Source organism: Crassostrea angulata, chromosome 2 (genome assembly GCF_025612915.1).
Source record: "Crassostrea angulata isolate pt1a10 chromosome 2, ASM2561291v2, whole genome shotgun sequence".
NCBI classification, from domain to species: Eukaryota; Metazoa; Mollusca; class Bivalvia; order Ostreida; family Ostreidae; genus Magallana; species Magallana angulata.
In genome coordinates, this window is record NC_069112.1 from 306,321 (window position 1) to 315,017 (window position 8,697).

The window sequence follows — 8,697 nt, forward strand, 5'->3', positions numbered from 1 at the left end:
CCCCAGGGATCATGATTTTAACAACTTTGAATATACACTACCTGAGGATACTTTCACACAAGTTTCAGCTTTCCTGGCTGCTTAGTTTCTGAGAAGAAGATTTTTAAATATTTACTCTATATATTCCTATGTAAAACTTCGACCCTCCATTGTGGCCCCACCCTACACACAGGGATCATGATTTTCACAACTTTGAATCTACACTACCTCAGGATGCTTCCACACAAGTTTCAGCTTTCCTAGCTGATTAGTTTTTGGGACGAAGATTTTTAAAGATTTAAACTAGATATTCTTATGTTAAACTTCGACCCCCCCCCCCCCCCCATGTGGCCCACCCACCCCCAGGGATCACGATTTTCACAACTTTGAATCTACACTACCTGAGGATGCTTCCACACAAGTTTCAGCTTTCCTGGCTGATTAGTTTCTGAGAAGAAGATTTTTAAAGATTTACTCTATAAATTCCTATGTAAAACTTCGACCCCCCATTATGGCCCCACCCTAACCCTGGGGTTCATGATTTTCACAACTTTGAATCTACACTACCTGGGGATACTTCCACACAAGTTTCAGCTTTCCTGGCTGATTAGTGTCTCTGAGAATAAGATTTTTAAATATTTACTCTATATATTCCTATGTAAAATTGTGTCCCCCATTGTTGCCCCACCTTACCCCCAGGGATCACGATTTTCACAACTTTGAATCTACACTACCTGAGGATGCTTCCACACAAGTTTCAGCTTTCCTGGCTGATTAGTTTCTGAGAAGAAGATTTTTAAAGATTTACTCTATAAATTCCTATGTAAAACTTCGACCCCCCATTATGGCCCCACCCTAACCCTGGGGTTCATGATTTTCACAACTTTGAATCTACACTACCTGGGGATACTTCCACACAAGTTTCAGCTTTCCTGGCTGATTAGTTTCTCTGAGAAGAAGATTTTTAAATATTTACTCTATATATTCCTATGTAAAATTGTGTCCCCCATTGTGGCTCCACCTTACCCCTAGGGATCATGATTTTCACAACTTTGAATTTACACTACCTGAGGATGCTTCCACACAAGTTTCAGCTTTCCTGGCTGATTAGTTTCTGAGAAGAAGATTTTTAAAGATTTACTCTATAAATTCCTATGTAAAACTTCGACCCCCCCCCCCCCCATTGTGGCCCCACCCTAACCCCGGGGCTCATGATTTTCACAACTTTGAATCTACACCTCTTGAGGATAATTCCACACAAGTTTCAGCTTTCCTGGCTGATTAGTTTCTGAGAAGAAGATTTTTAAAGATTTACTCTATAAATTCCTATGTAAAACTTCGACCCCCCCCCCCCCATTGTGGCCCCACCCAACCCCCGGGGGCCATGAATTACACAACTTTGAATCTACACTACCTGAGGATGCTTCCACACAAGTTTCAGCTTTCCAGGCTGATTAGGTTCTGAGAAGAAGATTTTTAAAGATTTACTCTATATATTCCTATGTAAAACTTCGACCCCCATTGTGGCCCCACCCACCCCCAGGGATCATAAATTTCACAACTTTGAATCTACACTACCTGGGGATACTTCCACACAAGTTTCAGCTTTCCTGGCTGATTAGTGTCTCTGAGAATAAGATTTTTAAATATTTACTCTATATATTCCTATGTAAAATTGTGTCCCCCATTGTTGCCCCACCTTACCCCCAGGGATCACGATTTTCACAACTTTGAATCTACACTACCTGAGGATGCTTCCACACAAGTTTCAGCTTTCCTGGCTGATTAGTTTCTGAGAAGAAGATTTTTAAAGATTTACTCTATATATTACTATGTAAAACCTCGAGCCCCCATTGTGGCCCCACCCACCCCCAGGGATCATGATTTTCACAACTTTGAGTCTACACTACCTGAGGATGCTTCCACACAAGTTTCAGCTTTCTTGGCTGATTAGTTTCTGAGAAGAAGATTTTTAAAGATTTACTCTATAAATTCCTATGTAAAACTTCGACCCCCCACCCCCATTGTGGCCCCACCCTAACCCCGGGGCTCATGATTTTCACAACTTTGAATCTACACTTCTTGAGGATAATTCCACACAAGTTTCAGCTTTCCTGGCTGATTAGTTTCTGAGAAGAAGATTTTTAAAGATTTACTCTATAAATTCCTATGTAAAACTTCGACCCCCCCCCCCCCCCATTGTGGCCCCACCCAACCCCCGGGGGCCATGAATTACACAACTTTGAATCTACACTACCTGAGGATGCTTCCACACAAGTTTCAGCTTTCCAGGCTGATTATTTCTGAGAAGAAGATTTTTAAAGATTTACTCTATATATTCCTATGTAAAACTTCGACCCCCATTGTGGCCCCACCCACCCCCAGGGATCATAAATTTCACAACTTTGAATCTACACTACCTGGGGATACTTCCACACAAGTTTCAGCTTTCCTGGCTGATTAGTTTCTGAGAAGAAGATTTTTAAAGATTTACTCTATATATTACTATGTAAAACCTCGAGCCCCCATTGTGGCCCCACCCACCCCCAGGGATCATGATTTTCACAACTTTGAGTCTACACTACCTGAGGATGCTTCCACACAAGTTTCAGCTTTCCTGGCTGATTCACTGGATGAAATATCTGGTTTCAGCGCTGCGGAAACCCTTTGGAAACTCTGCGGAAACTTAAGGTTACTTTAAGTTTCCGACAGGTTTCAGCACGAAAACTTCAAGTTTCATTAAGTTTCCGCAGTGCTGAAACTTAGGCTGTCCATGAATCCAAATGGTTTCCGCAACGGAAACTTACTGAAACTTGAAGTTTCTGCATAGTTTCAATCTCCATATACGTTTGGGATACATATTGTTTACAAATGGTTTCCGCGACGGAAACTTACTGAAACTTGAAGTTTCTGCATAGTTTCAACCTCCATATACAATTGGGAAACATATTGTTTACAAAGGGTTTCCGCAACTGAAACTTACTGAAACTTTTTATATTTTTGCTTTCACAAAAGCTGAGCAAGGTTTCTACTTTATGTAAAAACAAAACAATTTCAAACAGTTCCAAATTTATTTTGTTCAAAAATATGAAATTGTGTCCAATAATAAATAAAATACAGCCAAGATACAATAATGGAGAAACATCCATATGGCAATTCCCTTATTAGGGACTTTTATTTAAAAAATGATAAAATTGCACAAGAAAAAAACCACCCATAGAAATCTTTACTTTTGTATGTTTTTTCATCTCGATTAAATGCCTATCAAATCTCCCTTTAAAAATGCAACAAAGATCTTACTTTTTTAAAAATATGAATGCAATTTACAAAATAACTGCACGTACATGAATAAACAAAGAAAACTTCACTGTTACATGAACATGATACACTTGTCTCAATTTGTTTTGAACTACAATGAATATGTACACCATAAAATATTTTTGAAAAGTCTAAAGTATCCATCTTTAAAAAAAAAAAATACACTACAAGATAGTAGCTGACTAATAATAGAGGTAAGACCCAGATTTGATTTGAATATGTCAATAAATTCCAAAATTAGGTCAAAGTGACCCACTTACAAGTTGGGATAAACCTTTTCTTTGTTAGTAATATAATCTAATGTTTTACAATAGAACAGGATTTGATATCATTTTATTGATAATCCATTAAGTCCAAAGTGAACTTTTCATTTCCACCCATGATGTACCAACTGATCAGATTTTAATATCATAAGCCTGTCAGTATTTAATAGATGACCCAGAGGGAGATATGAAAAGCTTGTTGGCCAATAAAAAGCTAACAATGGAGCAGTCTGTCTAATCATGTGCAAAAATATGATGTACACATTTAATTAATTATGCTGATTGCAACACACTTCATTCCTGATGAATATTCTTCTTTACACACGGTTTACCTTCCTACATTTCACTACTTTACCTACATTAATATTTTTAAATCCAAGACATGAAGTAAAATATACATTGTTTATATATGACAAGTATTACTACATGTAGCATAAATGTATAAAATACAAAGTATCACACAGATCATTCACCTTACAATTCTCATCAATACCAGCATTTTACTTATGATATAAAAGCTAATTCCAATTATATATTAGTTACACAATACAGATTAAAATAAAACCCACATGGAAACAACTTTCCATCCAAGTAATTTTGTTATATAAAAATTGTAATACATCGGGTATATGTTGTCTTTATATATTTTCATATACGACATAATTGAATATTATTTGGTGTATTTTATCATTTCTATGACCCATGCATTCATCTCCTAATGCAGTGTTTTTACATTTAAGATTGGTTTCTTAATTTTTCATATATTGCTGCAAATAAAAACTAAGTTATCAATAAATGTTTAAACAAAGAAAATGAAAAAAAAAGTAGTTAACACTTATCAACTTGGAGGTTCGAGGATATATGTTACATGGAGTCTAATATTTTATGCAATATTTGCAAATATAACAAATTATTTAAGAAAATGAAAGTTAATATCTGCAAGGTCTAATCAATCATTTAATAAGTCAAAACCATGTGATTTTCTAAGATTCTAGCTTACAGACAGACATTGTAATATACTGGTATTTGATCATATAAAAAAGGTACTTTTATAGTTTATAGGTTTTTTGAAATGAGAATACTTTACAGTTAAAAAGTCTTGTTCTGCAGAGGTTTAGTCGGGTCGTAGAGATGTGTCCATTCGAATCAATAAGGAGTGTCCTTGGCTGTTGTTGATGTAACCCGAGTCGTAGTTTATGGAAATATGCCTTTTGGGGGACTTTCGAGCATTGTCCAGACCGGCGAAGCACTCATATGATCACATCATGGCTACAGCAGACTTAGTAGTTCTGGACAGTGGTAGCATTAAAATTCTTCTTCTTGCGATGAACTTGTTCGTTTCACTGGGCTGTACTTTATGTGTTCTATTTATCTTAAACATGAATAATAAAGTTTCATTTAGATTTTTAAACAATAAACATAAGACATTCAGCCTAACATGTAATAAAAGCATTCTGAATAAAATTCTGAATACAGGAGCTACTATGCAGTTGCCAGTTGCTGTTTAAACTATGTCATATAATGACTACAGTAGTATCTGGTCTAAAATGTTTCATTTTATGTTTGAAGCTATGTTATTTTCATTTTGATTCAATTATTCTACATTATTATTAAAACTTATCAACAATAAGTGTGTTTTACCCCCCCCCCCCCCCCCCATCATCAGCCTTCTTTTCAAGAACTTAGACCTGGATTTCCCAAAAATTACTACAGTAAATTATAAACATCCAACACATGTATTAGTTAATGGTGAAAATAATCAATTTCAAAGCAATACCTTGCGTTCACATCGTCCAGCTGGTCAAAACATTCACCCGAATCACCGAACAGAGGATGCAACTAATCACCGGAAACATTGACTTTGTATGCTGTCAATGCTGAAAAAGAAAAACGTGAAAAATTTCATTTTCCGGATTTTATTAATAAATTTGTTTCGTTACATTTAGAGTTTGTAAATTGTATAATGTGCGAAAGATTCATTGTTCGTCTTGTTTACCAACCAAGCATTCATATATTAGGGACGTTTATATAATTATATATGTGTATACCCTGGATAATCTTGATTATCATGCATATAAAGTTGGTTAATGGTTAACTTGGTCAAAACGTATATTTAAAAGAGATACGGTAATAAAAATTAAAACTCCGAACCAAGTTTGAAAAAATGACGCCATCTTGATTTGATGGCGCGAGATCTCGTTTACAAATGAGAGATAAATTAGAGCCTTGAAAATGTTATTGGGAGTATCTATATTGTGAATTAAGTTACCTTGACATGAGTTCTTCGTTCCTGCATTATCTCCTTGTTAATATATATAGAGGCTATTAATGCTTCTCAATTCTCCATTTTACAACAGCACCTTCTTGTCTATTTTAACCTTCGCTCGGAATCATAAAGTGCGCCAATACTGACCAATCAGAACCCGCTAAATCTTGGAAAAATGCATCCTGGGATAGTTTAAAATGAATGATGTTTAATCAAAATTATCATTTTTTACCGAATAGTATACTTTTTACATGTATATTTATTTTAAATAAGAACTGTCTGAGTCAGTATTTCCTGGTTAAATACGACAAAGTATTGGCGTGTGTTTGTTACAATTGTATTTGTAACACGTGATTAACCAAAAAAAAAAAATGGCCGACCGTTTGTTTACAAATGTCTAATGAAATTAAACAAGTTTTAATGAGACATATGTATCAGATTTTGTCTTTAACTATATTTTATTTACATGTACTGATGATTTTGCCAAACTAAATATGATAGAGCCATATATAGTTTACTGACAAGTTAGTCTTGACTTGTCCAATTTTCACCGCGATTCTAAGCACGGTCATATTCTTATTCAAAATATAGAGGTGTGAAAATATTATGTTCATCACAGAGCAGGTTCTGCATGAACACACAGAAATCACAAATATAATTAGATGCCGATCAATTAACGGGGTCCGGTTAACAGCGTTCACCCGTACGGTGAATTTACAACTACGATGAATTGATGGCAATTATTTTACAGTTACACATGTGCACTGATTGGTCATGCGATGAACAGTACGTTAAGAATACTTATGAAATTAAAATACAAACGCGTTAAACAAGCCGGGAAGTAAGATGTACACGTCGGACTGATATATAAACAAAATATAATTTTAATTATTTGGTATACTTTCTACATCAAATGTATACGAATGTATAATCAAATTTTAAAAATGGGAATAAAATCACGTGCACCACATGGCTAGTGATGAATTTGAAACTGATTTTGTAATATAACGTATAACTTAAGTAAAATTATAAATGATGCTTATTATATCTTATAACACAAACATGTGCATGTTTCATAAATATGTATCAATATCTGAGTTTACAGTACAGAAAGTAAATACAAAGTATAGAAATGCACGAATAACATAGGCGTCGAACCGGGGGGGGGGGGGGGGGGCTAGGGGGGGCTTAGTGCAAAGTTAGACTTAACCAATAGGCATATAGAGCCCCCCCCCCCCCCACTTTTTCTCGCCGGAAATGTAATTGTTCCTAAATTTACCTTGAAAGATTGAGAAGTTGGAGTAATAGGCATACTAGCCCCCCCCCCCCCCCCCCGACACGGATTAGGAATTTCATGATTTTGGGGGAAAAAAATTGGGTAAGGAAATTAATTTTCGGAAGTATATAGTATAGCTACCCCCCCCCCCCCCCCCCACGGGTTAGGATTTTGGGAATTAGGGTTTTTCCTCAATATTTCTGAGGATAAGTCTAGCCCCCCCTCCCCCCCCCCCCCCCCCCGACACGGATTAGGAATTTCATGATTTTGGGGGGAAAAAATTGGGTAGGGAAATTTATTTTCGGAAGTATATAGTATAAGTATACCCCCCCCCCCCCCCCCCACGGATTAGGATTTTGGGAATTAGGGTTTTTCCTCAATATTTCTGAGGATTAGTCTAGGCCCCCCCCCCCCCCCCCCCCCACTTTCAATTTGCTTCCGACGCCAGTGAAACATGATACAGTCATACATGCAGTAAAGTCTGAAATGCATGTAAATAATTAAACAATTATCATATTAGACTCAAACTCCAAGTGGGTTTTACTGTTATTATCAACTGTAGAATTTTTTTAAAACAAATTCCTGTGTACATGTGTTGGCGTGGTATTAAAAAAGAAATGAATTAGCTCTAAACTTCAGGTTGTACGAATATTTGGTACGATTTGTAAAAATTTACAACGACTTTACCTTAATTTGTTTGCTTAATTAGTTACTGTACCTCAAGGTTCATTCAAATGATAACTAAATGATTTAAGAAGGAGTCTTACAAAATAGGTATATTAATTTATTTTACTAAATAATTATAATTTACTTATCAGTTTTACTAACTCAGGTACACACAAATTGAAAAAAAATTCCCGCCGGGCTCCAGTTATAAACTCACGCTTCGTACTGTGTATATGTTATGTAACAGTCTTTTGTTCACTCCTGACAGAAAAAACCCTGCAATCCACACAGAATATACAGGAAAATCACAGAGGAGGTCACCTGGACAAAGAATGTATAGTTACACAAGTATACACGTGCCCGAGTACCTAAGATTAATGATTTCATCATATGCATTAAACAAGATGAGACATCAGTTTTTCTTTTCAAATTCAATTAATTACTTAGTAAGGTTCTTAATCGCCTTATTAGCCATATTTGAAGATAGTTACATGTATACATATAGTTTCAGTCACGCTGAAACCTTACTATACATTTTAGTATGTACGGATTCATTATCATTAGGCTAGAATTAAACTTCAACCTGTTGAAAATAAATGATATCACTTTTAAACTCAAATCAATTTTAGTAATAGTTTCAGCAATGCGTAAACCATTTGGAATCTTAACTTAAAGTTTCAGCATACTGAAACCTAGCGGAAATGTTCTGAAACTGATTGATATTTCAGTAATAATTTACACAACTTTTCACATGATTCAAATTTAGTTTCCGCATTGGGGAAACCATCAGGAATCTTAACTTAAAGTTTCAGCATACTGAAACCTAGCGGAAATGTTCTGAAACTGATTGATATTTCCATAATAATTTACACAACTATTCACACGATTCAAATTTAGTTTCCGCATTGCGGAAACCATCAGGAATCTTA

The 8,697-nt window shown here is 35.6% G+C and overlaps 1 long non-coding RNA gene across 1 annotated transcript; it reads right to left on the reverse strand.

Moving 5' to 3' along the window:
• Positions 1–4,409: 4,409 nt before the first annotated feature.
• Positions 4,410–5,866, reverse strand: LOC128171635 (uncharacterized). The gene is made up of 3 exons (XR_008242112.1): positions 5,830–5,866; positions 5,338–5,437; positions 4,410–4,932 (listed from the first exon to the last, which is right to left on the reverse strand). It is a non-coding gene; the product is annotated as an uncharacterized LOC128171635 (long non-coding RNA).
• Positions 5,867–8,697: the final 2,831 nt, after the last annotated feature.